At 36.5% G+C, this 18,278-nt stretch overlaps 1 long non-coding RNA gene across 2 annotated transcripts; it reads right to left on the bottom strand.

Moving 5' to 3' along the window:
- Positions 1 to 1,132: 1,132 nt before the first annotated feature.
- Positions 1,133 to 16,284, bottom strand: LOC110463735. 2 transcript variants are annotated; one of them, XR_002464424.1, is made up of 3 exons: positions 16,085 to 16,284; positions 3,419 to 3,521; positions 1,133 to 2,266 (listed from the first exon to the last, which is right to left on the bottom strand). It is a non-coding gene; the product is annotated as an uncharacterized LOC110463735 (long non-coding RNA). The 2 variants fall into 2 exon arrangements; XR_002464423.1 differs by lacking the exon at positions 16,085 to 16,284 and adding an exon at positions 8,621 to 8,859.
- Between the last annotated feature and the right edge of the window lie 1,994 nt (positions 16,285 to 18,278).

The following is an 18,278-nucleotide window of genomic DNA, read 5'->3' as shown; positions in this document are numbered from 1 at the left end:
AATATATCTGAGGAATGTAAAATAATGAGGGGCCCCAGATGATGACGGATAACCTTAAGTTTAAGAGCAAACCAGGATAAACAGACAAGTATGTAAGCTCTGCATGGACTGTCATATTGGTTAATCCTGAAAAGGGAGTTTGGGCTGCCAACAGAAAGACACTTTCCAGGTATAGCTAGGAGGTTAATTCGTGTTCATATCGTAGTGTGTATGATGTCTGTTACCACCTGCACTACATGTTTTGGGGAGATTGTCGAATGAAATCTATGAGCTTACTGACTGACACCGGATTTCACAAGGACACAAAACACCAGAACTTTAAAGAAACACACATGTTTTATTGACCAAACAACGATTTAAATCTTGAATAAACAAGTAATCATTACGATACATTTCGATGTGATTTTTCTTAATCAATGAACACTGTTTATAATTTAAAGTTGCTTGCATACAGACATTACATCGCTATCAATTTACCGTTGTCGGCATGAAGAAGACTTAAAAATGACTAGGCCTATATGTTTTAGATGATCCTTAGTTCATTCATTTTTATGGAATCCACCAAAAGTTTGGTGGAGCATATTCACATCACTGTTCAACGTCGCCTATCTCAATTTACTCTCTGCTGGTTAAAAGTTAGGAACCTCGAATACAAAAACACGAACTCCATCAAACACTATGGTGATAGTAAAGTACGATGTTTCCAACACCTGCGAAATTTGAAAATGATTTTACGGAGGGTATTTGAAATGAAGAATAATGAAATGTTTCGTTGCACTGTGGTGTTTTCATCATTTAAGTGGTATGGGAGATTGCCGGAGGAAAAACGTCCACCATTTTGAAAGCTATTTTGTGAATGATTTATGAAGAAGTATTTATATATTGTTAGCTAATTATGCAAAAACATGCTACACGTCATTAACCAATGAAATTATCTTTGACTACTGTGATATCGAGGGTTATTGCAGATCTCTTACCGAATGACCTAATCATGGGTCCCTGACCACTCTGAAATTGAAGGTCATGTTTTATCTCTTTTATCCTTTTGCATCAGCTCCAGTCTTTCATTTTAGAAATTTCCTTATTATTTCCACCCGTATTTTCTGGATCCAACAACAAAAATAACAAATTAGACATAACGGTCGCATTTATGTATAGTCAAAGGTATAGGGGATCAGCACATCATTTTGACAGATTCGTTTTTTTCCATATTCGAAAGGCTGTTTGGTTGCACAAGCAGAGACTACAAATACATCTATAAAATAGGAGACAGTTTGTTTAAAGAATCCTTTGGATTAACAATGGCGGTTTTCGCTGATATGTTAAAGCAACGCCTGTAAGTGCAGCGTTCCGGGTTTCCCTGAATTGTCCTATTTCAAGTATTTCGAATTTCATAGCTCAGAGGACGAAAATAATTTACATGTATTTAGTTAAAGAAATTGACAAATAATCGAATAAAATATGCAGCTATCAAGTTCTGCTTTATTTAAAAGAAATATTAAATGACATATCGAAACGTTAATACTTGTATAAAACTTGTTGTTCTTTAATAATTCGACGTGCACGATAGAACTCCCTGCGATTTTTTTCGATTTTGCAATAAAAGAAGACGATAACTAAACACATGGCTACGAGTAAAAAACCAGGAATTCCCGCGATGAGCCAGCTGTACATGTCCACAAAATATATCCGAACGACCAAGTCCATTTCAGCTATTATAGTACTTTCCGAAGTCTCCACCACGCACTGATAAATTCCGGAGAACTCGGGCTGCACATTTTTCATAATCAAAATAGAGCTGTTTGGAGTTATAAACGCCCCCGTTGCATCCTGGGAATGTAGTTTATCATATGTCGTCACCGGAACAGAAAACGGAATTGTCCATGTGACGGTGACATCACCATTAGAGTTGTTAAATGACCTAGGAATGCATTCGAATTTAGCGGTGCTTTCTTTATACGCTATGTAGGTCTCCGGCGGCCTTTTGATAAATGCGTTATGTTTGAAATCCTCGCCAGATGGCAGTATGCACTGTATGCAACGGTCAGCCTTCGTGGAATGTGATTGGACAGTTGTGTCGGTAAAAATTGTGACGTTTTGTTCGACATTATTTGGAATAGACATGGAATTCGAAAATGAGGCATTGTTCATGACGAGAAATAAGAAGAACATTGGCACAAGGGTTTCCCGTAGAAAGCTGCCTCCTGCCGATACCATCCTGTCTGGAACTGGGACATTTAAATCCTTTGTTAAAATGGTGTTTTTTCTGCAAAAGAACATTTTCATTTGCTTAGTATATTTAACAGATATTCGTGTGTGTTGGTGTGTTATGGTGGAATTAAATGTACACACTTAGATTTACATTTACACATTAAAGTTTCTTGACGTATTCACAATGAATCACATAACATGAACCGCTTACGCTAAACAAATATTGAAAAAATAGATTTCAGAATTCACACCTTTTTACATAAATTTCCATTTAAAAACCTTAAAATTCTGACAACCTATATTGTTTTTGTTGCAGAACATTTTCTTTACCTCAAAGCAATACAACTACAAAATTTGAAGAAATTCTACTGAGAAATGGTGACACAATCCTATTACCTTAAGTAGTACAGAGCAAATACAAATATAAAATTTCAAAGATTTTTGTTATTGATTAGAATTCCGTTCTTTTGTATGCTGTTACTATTTCTATTTGATCTATTTCAATACGTTTTCTTGTAACTTTTACGTTCACAGGTGATCCCTCAATGTCGTTATTATATACATTTAATAGATTTTCTTGATAATGCCTCCATGTATTGATGCGTTCTTATTATTGCTATTTTATAGTAACATATTTTCTTGGTTATATTTTCGTTCACCGGTGTGCTTTCATTACTGATTTTAAAGTATTGCTAATTTAAATACATACTAGCTGCTATCACTAATATGCACTTTTGTTTAAGTTTTATTCTACAGAACAATACATATATATGATATATTTAGACGTATTTTACAGAACTATAGTTGTTAAAAAACTGAGCACTTGAAAAGCAACAGCAGAAACTGCAAGGTTGCACCTCAGAACGTTTCAACTGCCAAACCCACACTTTACCGTTATTGCTATCCAGGTAATATATATGCAAAACATCAAAATGAGAGAAGAACAGACTGACACGGGGAATTACCTCTAAGCCGCAACACACTTTTTGTTGTTTCATGACTTATATAAAACGGACAAAACTCCAAGATGAAAAGAAAAGACATAAAATAAATTGGGAACATTGTGGCAGTAAAACAGGCCTTAACGTGTTTGAAAACATTAAATAAAATAAACGAAAACGACAGTCGTAGTATAAAAGCTTTCAAAATTCGGGGTATGGGTATATACCTATTTATTGACGATGTTGTTTATATTTACAATACTTACCATCACGAGGTCTACAAGCATGACCAAATGACACTCAATCTCACATGACTTCATCGTGCGGCGATCTACATGTTACGTGTGTGGTTATCGTCACCGGTATGTCCTGTAAAACAAAGCCATCATCAATATGTATATCTTACTTAGTAGAAAAAGACACAACAGCACACAGAGTGACTTTGCATTATTATTTGTAGTTAACCGCCTTATATATTACTATGGAGTCCTATTGTAAATAAGTACATAAAGTGACTCTCAGAATAAAACTATACGCAGTATAAGTACAATCAATCTGATACAAGGAAATGAAAACACGGAATCTGAAATAACAATATGCAATAATTTCAGGATTTCTGTTTGTATTTAAACAATGAAAGAGAATTGTTAACAGATGTGGACAAATTGCACTTCAACGTGAACACATACGGATTAAATTGTCGAACACACGTTGGCAAATATACCGTAACACCGAGAAATAAGGAACAAATTTACAGCGCCATTATCCCACACAGATAAAGTACATCACATATTTACCACACATGGATAACACATACCACAGCATCAATATACATGGACAGTATTCGAACTGCAAACAGAAGTTGTTGGGACATTAAAACAAGGAAAACGTCATGCACCTCATTGTCAGAGAAAAATGCAGGTTTAAAAGGGTTGTTGTTATTCTTTGCCTTACGTTCAGTATGATAATATCGAAGTATAAACAAAGCCATAATTCGAATTCAAAATCGATAAAACGAGTACAAGATATGAACAAAAGACCGATTTACATGGATACCTTTGAAAAAGTAGAAGGAGTGTAAGACAAGGTGTTCCGGAAGGGTAAGTGTCGTCTGCTTCATCGGCGCCACCCGGCATATTTAAAATTATCGACCTTCATATCACACAAAGAAATAGCATAAAGCTCTGCAAGATCATGATTGCAACTGTGAAATCTGTCGAAAGTAGGAAAGTCAGGGATGTTACTATTAAAAAAAGGAAACTTCACGATCGGATAGTCGAAATCGTCCCGCTAATCTTACAGCTTTGTACTAAGCCGTCACTGTTGATCATAACGTAAGTACAGATCGAGGAAATCAGCTTGAGGAGAAGAGTCTGTGGTGTCCTTAATTTCAAGCCCAGAAGTATATATACGATTGATATAGTCAATGCATTTCTTGTTTTTCACAGTCAAAACTTCGTAGATATTTCTGAACGTTAAATTGAAAGTCTTGGCAATCCTGATAAGCATATTAATCAATTCAGCTTTATATGAAAACAAAACAAAATCGACAAGACGACGGGTACAGTTTGTCCCCAAAGGAATGCCTACATTCTACTGGAAAATCCTGCCACCGAGCTACACATTGTCTACTAGGAACTTAATCATTCTCACAATATCGTCCTTAGTATATTTAATTTCGGCCTTTGTTGTGTTTTTCAAGAAGTATACTCTTAAATGTGTCGAAATAGAAGGTTTTGTCCGAGGGATATGTGATTCATTTCATTAAAAGTTCAAGAGGATAATTGGCATACAAGTAATAATTGGAATTCTTATTATCCAAGGTCAAACAATCATCATGGCACATAAATGCGAAATAAACAAGCAAATTCGTGGAAATTATATCCCCCGCTTGCAGGACATATTGTAGGTTAGCATTATTGAGGTTAGGTTTAAACATGTGAGCATCGTGCTGTTTAGGCATAATGTATAGCCTGAAATATATATATACCTCATTGATTATCCGTAAATATGCACAATCACATCGGTTGGTAAACTTAGCATGAGTTGGATGTATATAAGGAATTTGGTTGAAACATCTTAACAATATATACAGCAATTATCACACGAAAACCAAAGAGTGCCCGAGATGGGTGGAAAGACAGAGGAACACAAACAATGTTATCAAGTTTAAAGGAATTTGGCTGATATTTGCTAGAGTTATTAATTAAGCGGAAACTCGGATAATGACGTTTTTCGTTAATCAAGGGGCCATAACTCTGCCAAATAGAGTCCGATTAAAGTGGTTGTCAAACTTGGCCGAGCCCCTAATGCGTTGAACCCTGTTACTAAGTTTGCAGAAAATCGAATAATATTTGCGAGAGTTAATTAACAGAAACGGCAGATAATGGCATTTTTCGTTATTCAAGGGGCCATAACCCCTACAAGTGGGGTCCGCTGAAATCGTACTTGGCCGAGCCCTTAACACATCTCACCCTGTGACCAAGTTTGAGGAAAATCGGTTAACATTTGTTGTAGTTATTGCACGGAAACGAAGCGTGACAGAAAGACAGACGGACAGACAGACAAACCCAAATTAATATCCCCCGTTTCGGTGAAAGTTGGGGATAAAAAGACATGTATCTTTTTATTTTTTTATTTCGTAGTAACCACTGTATTAATTCACCTCTATAACGATGCATTAATATATATGTTTAATTCGAAATATAGTTATTTTCTTTGGTTCAATAATTCCCATAATCTTAGCATGATTAAAATGGATGGAGGGCGTGCGATTATATATATATATACTCGGAACTCATATATGGAATTTGGATATACTTAATTTGTACTTTGGTGTTGAAACATAGCGACGTTAGTAGTAAATAGTAAAATACCCCGACAACATATTTTACCGGAAATACATTTAAAACCCAGGACCTGGTGACCGTGTGAAATTAATAAACGTACACAAAGTGTCCTTTAGTAACATTTATTATTTGTATAAAACAAACTTTAATTACTCTTGTTATTTAAATGAATGTACTTTTCATTTACACATTTTCATTACACAGTTGTTATATAACACAACAGAATGCAACGATGTGACACATTTTCCTAAGTACATTAATTAGTTTAGGCCACTGAGCCTTCGTTGTCTTTTTCAAAATCTGCTAACATTATTTGGGGAATTTCACAATGATTTCCGTGGACTCGGATCGCAAAACCCATCTTGATTTAAGGCTGGTAAAGTATTATCTACACAGTTTGAAGTAGAAGATAAAGTAAGCTCTGCATTACCAAGGTATATAAAGGAACATTTAAGTGAAGTTGTCATTTCGTAATATCCAGTAGGGTCACAAAAGTGATTGACATGTTATAATGCTGGTAAATCTTTTAAACAATGACATCAGCTTCAGTCTTTTACTATTGACTTAGTTAACGTCGCGATAAACCATTTCAATATCCAAAATACAAGTGATCGAAATTATATTTTTGAATTTTGATGTTTACTTAGGATATTGAGATATGATTTATCAGAAGGTTGAATTAAATAGTGACTATACCATCTTTTAGATGGCTTGTTGACTCATAAACATAAACACCTACTTAGAGAAATTGGTTAAACAGGGTGATCATACGAGTGTTATGGCTTGGAATGGAGAAACCCGAAATCTGACACCTTTTATTGGACGGTTGTTGTGTCCTGGACAAATCCGAAGGGTTGAGATGTTCCCATCCCACGCCGTTCTTAGAATATTCACCTTACTCTTACTCATGCTGTCGTTTCTCAATAGAAACATATGTAAAATCTCCGCACACGCTTACCACATAATGTGGCGAGCCAGATACATCTCTAGGGGTCAAAGTGGTGTCACACATATATATGCACGTGTCGTCTTCAATATGTTTTACACGCACGTTGCCTGTGTAGATCACATTACAGTTATAATGATAATTTAGTAACAGTAAATGATTTGAAAGCCTATGCAATATAGAATACACGAGCATGATAAAATTTACTATTGAGGAAACCACTTACGATCATTAAAAACAAGTGTATTGTTTGTGGGTGGGTTTTACCATGTTTTAATGCATTTGTATCGCGTGTGATTTAACATTTTATAAAATTGTCATATTTTAAAACTTGACAAAACTTTGTGAAAACTTGGGAGATGTTATATGCTAGTTTGTCATATTAAGCTCCCTTTGAGGCATTGTGAACAATACATGCGGAAGAAAACAATTCCATTCGTCGTCACCGTTTTTTAGTACCGCCAAAATATGTTCGGAAGGAGTAGCCGAATTTTTACATATCTGTTTATTTGTTTAAATAAAATGTCTGCCCATACTATTGTACATGTACATGTATATATTTACATACTTAACTGTATAATACGTGCACACTATGTGTATACATACGCCTTGTCCAGATAGATGGTACTCACACATAACAGTATAGTAAATATACCACTTGTGTGTGACGCGTAGCTCGTGGATTTCTGCCTGAAAGCACGCATATAGATTACACAATGTACTTATCAATACACGTGGCGACCAGTTTTCTGAAATTAACTCAATTTTCATGAACAGATAATTTTGATTAGAAAGACGTTTGTTTTGGCGAAAATTTGATCTCGCGAAATTATTATAACCTGTGTTTATCTTCTTTGAGCGATTGTGAAATATTTGAATTCGATGTTAATTAATCCTTTACGAATGAATACGTTGACACCGTCGGAACGACATTATCTGATTTCCAGCTCTCTAACAACTTCAATACGCTTGTATTATATCAGTGTTTATGCACCAATGCGCAATATGTCGGACAGACAAAGAATACGTCGATCTTTATTAAGATATATTGAAATAACGCCGTCATAACTGAGATACATTTTAACAACTATTTTACAGCTAATGAAACGGACAATCTACCGATGTGAATAATAGCAAATTTTCACAAGCTTTCTCAAATATCTACCTTCAAACACAGGCAACCATGACGTGTACTTAAAATAAATCGCGAGATACATATTTCACATCTACAGTAAAGGTACTCTGGTGAACATTCAATTGCGACAAAAAGTAAAACTTATGACCATAAAGCAGTGTAAACGTAACGGCTGTCGTTAGTGTCTCGACAAGATGGCGTTTGAACCACAGAGGCGAACAAATCTTTGGACACATTTAGATTAATTAACTGTAACTAACGATACCGTCCCAAATTAAGTTATGTCCAACTAAAGCATCGTATAACACTACTTTGACCTATCCGATATGTTCAACAGTAACTGCTTTGACACAAATGACGTTATAAGACTCATCAACAATATACTCCAGGAGCATATGTATGCTCTAACTTCTAATGGTCTTGTGCACGCCCATTGAAGATATGACGACACTTATGACAAGGTATCGATATCATACATCAATTATATGACATGTTACTTGATTGATCCACTAATTAATTGACATAATGAATGACCTACCTGCACCTCGAGATTTCACAGCGATGTTTGACACGAGACCTTTGCGATGATAAGTCAGATTGACCCATACAATGTTATCCTGGTTATATCGCATTTATCAGATCTACGTGATGCCGTGATGAGGCTCAATACGGGGATCCCGCGGTGCCAAGTAATAACATGAGATATCTTTATGTACATGTAACAATGCTGTGCAGTAAACGCTAGAGTTAAGGCACTCGAATCTCGTCAGCTTTATCAAAACCAGATTCGGAAAACCTTCTCAAGGTAAAAGCGAGAACAAAAAGACTGTTCTCGAGTGATATGCATGATGATGCTAGAATCTATGAATGCACGCCATTTGTACATTGTCACACCCCACTGTTGAAAATTGTCAGCTTAGTCGATATAATAAATGAAATCAATTTACAATTTCTAAACCTGAAAAGGAATGTTAACGCTGTAATGAACTCTTATTATATGCATGACTTTTGACGAATTGTTGACCTGCCTCATATTTTACGTTATTGATTGTATCGTTGTGTTTTACAACTGTTTGCCGATGTAAGAGCACTAGGCGTGGGTGATGAATGTTCTGGGCGGGCGGCAAGATATGTCTGAGTGTTATGTCATCGGCGGGCGGATCACGTCTCGTTAACGTTTATTTCGAGGTCAACGTCACCACATATCACGTGCATACATGTATGCGCACAGCTGATCGCGCCAACAATATATAGAGGGTATTTAATGGTGTCTTCAGTAATAACAAATATATTTCACGAGTGTGGCTAATATTTTAATATGCGCAGCACGAGTGAAAAATATCAAAATATTAGCCACACGAGTGAAATATATTTGTTATTACCGAAGACACCATTAAAAAATCTTCCCAGAAAAAATACTCACATATATCGAAAGGTACAGCATGTTATTAACACGGACATACATTTTCTAAGAATCGCCAATCGTAATAAAACAATTGATGTCTAAAATCGTTGATAACAGGACGCTGACGCACTTTCTGAAATTTCCGCTTCGGTAACAACCGAACGAGCACGAGCCGGTCCGGTCCAAATTACCAATTTTGAAACCCTTTTCCGATTAGTCTGCCTGCTGTTAAGTGACGTGTAATTGGAAATGCCGTCAAATTTCACAAGAGTACTTTACTACGGTGAACTACTTAGCATAAGGAGATACAGATTCCCCCACAACATTATACACATAGTATTTGTTCAAATGTATTTGCATTGGGATAAGTAGGTTATTTTTCGTGTTTATACTAAGGATTAAAACAGGAAGCCAGTATAGCCAATCAAAACAGCGTATCTGAATCAACATACAATCAACAATACATGAGTCAAATGATGCGAGAGGAACATCAAAACTACTTCTGCTAATATGCAGATAGTTGTCATAGTTTACGTTAAATTGTAATTGAAAAGACTCTCCAAAGCCATACTGATAAATCGTTTTGTATGCAAAATTTTGACAAATAGATACTGTGCTTTAGTTGGGTTGGCTACACTTTTAAATAATCACATGCAAAATTGAAAGGCGAGACAAAATGAGAGTCAAGGAGACACCATAACAGAAGCAAAATGTCGTGACAAGGAAGGACGAAACAAGATAGAGATGGTGGACAAATCACTTTCTTAAGCTGCCATATGTATAACCTCATCTGCGGGATGGGAGCGAATCTGTACTATATTTTGATAGACTCAACATTTGAATCGTTTGCTTTTTCGAGTTGAACCAGGTTCAAAAGAACGAATTCATAAAAGACTCAAAAAATACAATATTTCTTACAGGATACAATAGAGAAATGTAAACAAGCACTTGTATTTCATAGATATGATTATTTATTTTTTTGTTTGATATTTTATGCATAAATATGTTTGCTTTTGTTGAATCTTAATTTTGCAGGATATCATGATTCTTACAGGACCACATAATAGTGTGAACGTCCCACCAACACAATACTATTAATCGTTTTTAATGTTTATACGTTGGTGTTTGCTGTCCCCTCCTAAAGAGAGAAACTAATTTCAAAGTATTGTACGACTTAATTATGGATTTAAATTACAAATGTATATATAATTTCATACATTATCAATGATTCTTCCACTCAAACTATCAACCTTTAAGTTTGTGAACAGGACTGATCACCTCTGCAGACTGGGGATCGAGAAAAGTATGTACCTGCTGTAACGCACTGAATGTATCGAGGCGACTAATATGAAACCCCCTGCAGAACTGGGGATTTGCTTTTGTTCCTCCTACTTGGGGACACAAAAGCGACCAAAATAAATCAGCTGCTCCCATTGCAATATTTGGGGTATTTATGTGCTTTCTACTTACTTCTAACTTCCCTTTGTTTCCTAGCGCATTGCTTGGCAACGCATTGCTTGGCAATACCACACTTTTGACTTCAATGTTGAACGTTCGCCAAGGTGAGGAAGGCAATGGGTTCTGTCCCCAGGCCAGGGAATATCAAAGTCCTTAAAATGGTAGCTGTTATTCCCTACTTTCCGTTCAGCATTTTATGGAATGGCAACAACTTGTTCACCCGCTGTCAGAAAAATGTGTCCGGTGGAGTGCTGTGCTGGTTGCCTTTGGCATGGTATTTCAGTGAGATAACACTATAAAGACGGCATCATATCCGCGCTATCACAAGGAAGCAAGTACATCAGCATACCCTGTCTCCGCCACACATATACAAACATGCACGTTCTTAAATGACCTTAGCTTTTAATAAAACGTTAACGGAAACAAAACCAAACCAACAGGACTGAATTTAATTATTTTGAAGCCGAAATTTAACAATTTAAGAACCTCTTCCTGAAATGCTAGTTTAGGTAAAACAAACGGTGAAACTTCTTCTAATGCAATATCGTTTAAACAGCAAGAAATGGCCACGATTCTGATCATAGGTTTCTGTATAGGCTTTGTTGCCGTTATGATATTGTAACTTTCACAAGAGATAATTGAGAGTTAAATAGTCTACAACTGTCCAGTTAATTATGTTGACAGTTTAAGATTATATCACTTAAGGAGAATATTTGATTTGTTTGTTTAACAAACATATTGTTTAACCAAAATTTCCTTTATCGTTCGATTATGATTTGGTATATCAGAAACTTACCTTTCAGAACGCCCAATTGAATAATGGGCCCGTAAATACCCATTGTCAGCTTCATGGTATTTGCCCACGGCATGTCAATCATAGCCGCTTTAATACGAAACTATTACAAACGTGACGATTAAATTCATGCACTGGTATTTGCCCACGGCATGTCAATCATAGCCGCTTTAATACGAAACTATTACAAACGTGACGATTAAATTGTACGACCGCTGCTTTCCCTGTCTCTGCAGTAATAAGTCTACTTAAATCACCTTTGATAAGCTTATCGAGATCCTCTCGAAGTATCTTTCCGGGTAAATGTGTCCTAGTGAACTTTTAATTAAAAGTTTTCTACATTAAGGAATTGTTGGAATCGACATCGTGAACTGTATTCAAGCAAAGTCATGTTTGAATGTCATTCATGGTTAAAGACTCTGTTCACTATGTTTTATACAGCAGGTTGTCCACATGCCGTCCTGGGTTAGCCTGAAGACTAGCCAAGGTTTCGGGAAAGAAAATGCCTGCTGTATCAAAATGTATCTTACAGTACATTTTAAGCAGAGACCAATTTGTAGATTCTTGCAGAATTGGAGGTTTTCTTCTGTGTCTTCTGCTTATGCGGCATCGAGGAAACCAACATGGATCTGCTGCCCCATTGTAACACTTGTGCTGTGGTTTTCTCACTCCCCTTCTCCTTGTTTTCGGTAGTGTCTTACTAGGCACGCGTCTGTATATGACGTTAACTGATGAAGGCCATTAAACCAAACAAAAAAACCTAAAAAAACTAAGTAACGACAGATGACATCATGATAGGTGTCTGATATGGTACAGGGCATGTTTGCCTTTGTGGAGCAGTGGCGTTAAGAGTTTTGTGTGGATTTTCAGCATGTCTTTTATAGGTTTTTTCCGCTCCCTCTCTGGTCGTTTAAATCTGGTGTATCTCGTCGTTTAAATCTCATGCTTCTCTTCGTTTAAATCTGGTGTCTCTCGTCGTTTGATATGGTGTCTCTCGTCGTTTAAATATGGTGTATCCCGTCGTTTGATATGGTGTGCCTCGTCGTTTGATATGTTGTCTCTCGTCGTTTGATATGGTGTCTCTCGTCGTTTAAATCTCGTGCTTCTCTTCGTTTAAATCTGGTGTCTCCCATCGTTTGATATGGTGTTTCTCGTCGTTTAAATATGGTGTCTCTCGTCGTTTAAATCTGATGTCTATCGTCGTTTAATCTGGTCTCTCATGGTTTAATCTGGCCTCATCGTTAATCTGTCTCTCGTCGTTTAATCTGATGTTTCTCGTCGTTTAATCTGGTCTCTCATCGTTTAATCTGGTGTCTCGTCGTTTAATCTGGCCTCTCATCGTTTAATCTGGTTTCTTGTCGTATAATCTGGTGTCTCTTGTCCATTAACCTGTCTCTCATCGTTTAATCTGATGTCTCTCGTCGGTTAATCTGGTCTCTCGTCGTTTAATCTGATCTCTCGTACATTAATCTGGTCTCTCGTCGTTTGATATGGTCTCTCATCGTTTAATATAGCCTCATCGTTAATCTGGTCTCTCATCGTTTAATCTGATGTCTCGTCGTTTAATCTGGTCTCTCATCGTTTAATCTGGTTTCTTGTCGTATAATCTGGTGTCGCTTGTCCATTAACATGTCTCTCATCGTTTAATCTGATGTCTCTCGTACATTAATCTGGTCTCTCGTCGTTTGATATGGTCTCTCATCGTATGATATGACCTCATTGTTAATCTTGTCTCTGGTGTCTTATCGTTTAATCTGATGTCTCGTCGTTTAATCTGGTCTCTCGTCGTTTAATCTGATGTCTCGTCGTTTAATCTGGTCTCTCATCGTTTAATCTGGTCTCTCATCGTTTAATCTGGTTTCTTGTCGTATAATCTGGTGTCGCTTGTCCATTAACATGTCTCTCATCGTTTAATCTGATGTCTCTCGTACATTAATCTGGTCTCTCGTCGTTTGATATGGTCTCTCATCGTATGATATGACCTCATCGCTAATCTTGTCTCTGGTGTCTTATCGTTTAATCTGATGTCTCGTCGTTTAATCTGGTCTCTCATCGTTTAATCTGGTGTCTCGTCGCTTAATCTGGTCTCTCATCGTTTAATCTGGTGTCTCGTCGCTTAATCTGGTCTCTCATCGTTTAATCTGATGTCTCGTCGTTTCATCTGGTCTCTCATCGTTTAATCTGGTTTCCTGTCGTATAATCTGGTGTCGCTTGTCCATTAACATGTCTCTTATCGTTTAATCTGATGTCTCGTCGTTTAATCTGGTCTCTCATCGTTTAATCTGGTGTCGCTTGTCGTTTGATATGGTGTCTCTCGTCGTTTAAATCTGATGTCTCTCATCGTTAATATGGTCTCTCATCGTTTAATATGACCTCATCGTTAATCTGGTCTCTCATCGTTTAATCTGGTCTCTCGTCGTTTAATCTGGTCTCTCGTCGTTTAATCTGATGTCTCTTGTACATTTATCTGGTCTCTCATCGTCTAATATGGCCTCATCGTTAGTCTGGTCTCTCATCGTTTAATATGACCTCATCGTTAATCTGGTCTCTCATCGTTTTATCTGGTGTCTCGTCGTTTGATCTGGTCTCTCATCGTTTAATCTGGTTTCTTGTCGTATAATCTGGTGTCGCTTGTCCATTAACATGTCTCTCATCGTTTAATCTGATTTCTTTCGTCGTTTAATCTGGTGTCTCGTCGTTTAATCTGATATCTCTCGTACATTTATCTGGTCTCTCGTCGTTTGATATGGTCTCTCATCGTTTAATCTGGTCTCTCATCGTTTAATCTGGTGTCTCGTCGGGTAATCTGGTGTCTCTTGTCGTTTAATATGGCCTCATCGTTAATCTGGTCTCTCGTCGTTTAATCTGATGTCTCGTCGTTTAATCTTGTGTCTCTTGTCGTTTGATATGGTGTCCCTCACGTTTGAAATGATGTCCTGAGTGTGCCTTTTGTTGCCTTTTTCTATATATTTCAATTGATATTTCGTCGTTCTGAAGTGACGTTGTGGTAATTTTTGTTTTCGTTATTACTTCCTGTTGAACACACAAGCGTAGATGTTTTTTCCTGTCTGTCATAACTATTTTTAGCTAATGCTTATAGGTAATAGAAATGAGAGTATTTTCCTTTAACATTCAAATGTTAACAAGAAACAAGACCATGTTTTCAGCACGATAAATGCTTTGGTCGAATTTTCTTTAATGAAACAGAGGCAGCATTGTTTAACCCGAATCGTTTCCCTTGCAAACTGACAGTGCCATATTCTAAAGTATTTTAAAGAAATTCAAACCACTGAAACTCCAAGAATTTATTTACGGTGTTTAATAAGGGTATTGTTTCCCTTTCTTCATGGTACATCTGATGTATTGTGCTACACAATTCGCTTTGTAGTTTCTTATCATTTCATTCCCCTAGTTCACGTTTTGATTGAGTGTATATAAATTGACTTTAATTAAGCTTTACCAAGATTCATAAACGTTAAAAGGTCTGTCATTATATCAGTGGAAGTCCATACATTCCGACTTATCCCTATGACATGTAACACAGGCAAATATTAATATTTCTCGGTTAGGATCGGTTGCATTTTGTTAACTTTGAAAATGAGATTCCCAAACAGGCAGTTAAAACTCTCTGTCATGAAAATTAGTTAATTTACTATAATACAAAAACACTCTTATATGATTCGATTTCATCATATTATAGAACATTTTTGTGAGTGTATAAATGCCGACCCTATGTTATAGTGAGCACCCTTAGTTGAAGTGTGATCAAACCCAGCAAGGAACAGTTGTAAGACAGTTATAATCGACATTGGAACAACTACTTCATCTCAACATGGCGGCGCATCAGTACTCATTAGCAGATAGACATACACTAGTCCGCAAATACAATACTTCATCATACGTATACCTACATGAATCACATTGGAACTGCTGGTAGGTAAGGTTACACAACCGCCTGTAGTTTTAGCACAAGTGTTTTATACGGAAAGTAGTGATGAAATAATTGCAAGTGTGTGAGGACTAAACAACTTGCTGGGTCAATCAAACCTTGCATGAACAATAAGTAATAACATTTTTTTATAAGGGGAAGTATATGTACTTACGCCATGTGATGAAATTGAACATGTATTCATGCACTCAAGCTTTAGGTCACTATAGGTGCGAGGAAATGGCAAATGACCTCTACACATCTGGATAAAAGTTTATAATAAAATGGATAAAACGATATTTGTAAAAGCAGTCCGGCATTCCAAACTAATGACGTCATACATAGAACACAGGACAACGCTCTTTTCGGATTCCAGAACGTTCTCCAAGGACGTGCCATGAATATGTAAATAATTTACCTTTGCATGACATCATCCGCCAATGTCGGAATCCCAGTTAACGATGTCCATCAAGATTTGAAAACATATTCCAAAGAATTCCTTTGTGATATGTGTGCTGATAAAATACAATATCCCCTGTTGGCCTCTACGCCATCGCTAGCTAGTCATATATAATAATGTGTGTGTATACATGACTGTCATAATGGATGTATCAGCCCTGGAGGGGGAGGTGGGGGAGTAGGAGGGCGGGAAAGAATGTGTAAAAGAACGGGGGAACGAGGTACAGAGAAGAGAGACAGGCGTGGGGTGGACGGAATATACCGAGATAAAGGGAGCAGCGGGGAACGAGGGGGGAGTGGAATGGACGCATAAGGGGACGGGATAGAAGGCGATTATGAGATATCTTACACATTTATTTATTTATGTTATTTGTTTATGAGATATCTTAAATATTTAAAATATATCTTATGTCAGTATGATGTCTTATTTTTGTGTGAGATATCTTAAATATTTATTATATATTTGATATCCTCATGATTCGTCTGTTTATGAGATATCTTATATATTTTTATTACGTACTTACTACTAAATAGTTTTTTTTGTATGTGCGATACGACACAATTGCTCTAACCCATATCAGCCCTCGCCGTATCACACCCCAAAAGCCGTATCAGCCCCCGCCGTATCACATCCCAAAACCCGTATCAGCCCGCAAAACCTGTATCACACCCCTTTTGGACATATTTCTTTTTTCGATATTTTAAAAGAAAATTAGATCATAAGATAGTAGCTTTTATTTAGTAAGTATATAATAAACAGAATAAAACCCGTATCTTGGTAAATATGTAATATATCTTACATAAACACGTATATAGGTTTTAAAATGTAAAATTAATTTAGTCAGCTTACAAATATAGTTCTAATAAAATTCTCGCATAAATAATTTAAAATATCTCGTATAAATTAAAAACAAAAATATCTATAAAAGGTATGACAATTTACATTATCTTATATATATATAGAGGTGGTTAAAAATATCTTTTTAAAAATATGTAATGCTTTAAGATAAATTTTGAAATACAGGATTATATGTTAAGCTGATTTGTCATAGTCTTATATCAGAAATATTTCCTGTATGGTTTGATCCTAATCACGTAAAGGTCGATGAATTGTGATATCGATTGGTGTTACTATTCTAGAAACATGAGGTCAATAGTCACTTTATGACGTCGTTTCAATCATAATATCTCAGTACTCTACCAAATGTGACATCTCAATACTCTACCAAATGTGACATCTCAATACTCTACCAAATGTAACGTCTCAATACTCTACCAAATATAACGTCTCAATACTCTACCAAATGTGACATCTCAGTACTCTACCAAATGTGACATCTCAGTACTCTACCAAATGTGACATCTCAATACTCTACCAAATGTGACATCTCAATACTCTACCAAATGTTACGTCTCAGTACTCTACCAAATGTGTAATCTCAATGCTCTACCAAATGTGACATCTCAATACTCTACCAAATGTGATATCTCAGTACTCTACCAAATGTGACATATCAGTACTCTACCAAATGTGACATCTCAATACTCTACCAAATGTGACATCTCAGTACTCTACCAAAAGTGATACCTCAATACTCTACCAAATGTGACATCTCAATACTCTACCAAATGTAACGTCTCAGTACTCTACCAAATGTGAAATCTCAGTACTCTACCAAGTGTGACACCTCAGTACTCTACCAAATGTGACATCTCAGTACTCTACCAAATGTGATATCTCAATACTTTACCAAATATAACGTCTCAATACTCTACCAAATTGGACATCTCAATACTCTACCAAATGTAACGTCTCAGTACTCTACCAAATGTGAAATCTCAGTACTCTACCAAATGAGACATCTCAATACTCTACCAAATGTGACATCTCAGTACTCTACCAAATGTGACATATCAATACTCTACCAAATGTGAAATCTCAATACTCTACCAAATGTGATATCTCAGTACTCTACCAAATCTGACATCTCAGTACTCTACCAAATGTGACATCTCAATACTCTACCATATGTAACGTCTCAATACTCTACCAAATATAACATCTCAATACTCTACCAAATGTGACATCTCAGTACTCTACCAAATGTGACATCTCAATACTCCTCCATATGTAACGTCTCAGTACTCTACCA

This window comes from Mizuhopecten yessoensis, unplaced genomic scaffold (assembly GCF_002113885.1).
Source record: "Mizuhopecten yessoensis strain PY_sf001 unplaced genomic scaffold, ASM211388v2 scaffold10921, whole genome shotgun sequence".
NCBI lineage: Eukaryota > Metazoa > Mollusca > Bivalvia > Pectinida > Pectinidae > Mizuhopecten > Mizuhopecten yessoensis.
Note: the sequence above shows the minus strand (reverse complement) of the source record. Positions and strands in the feature narration are given on the sequence as shown.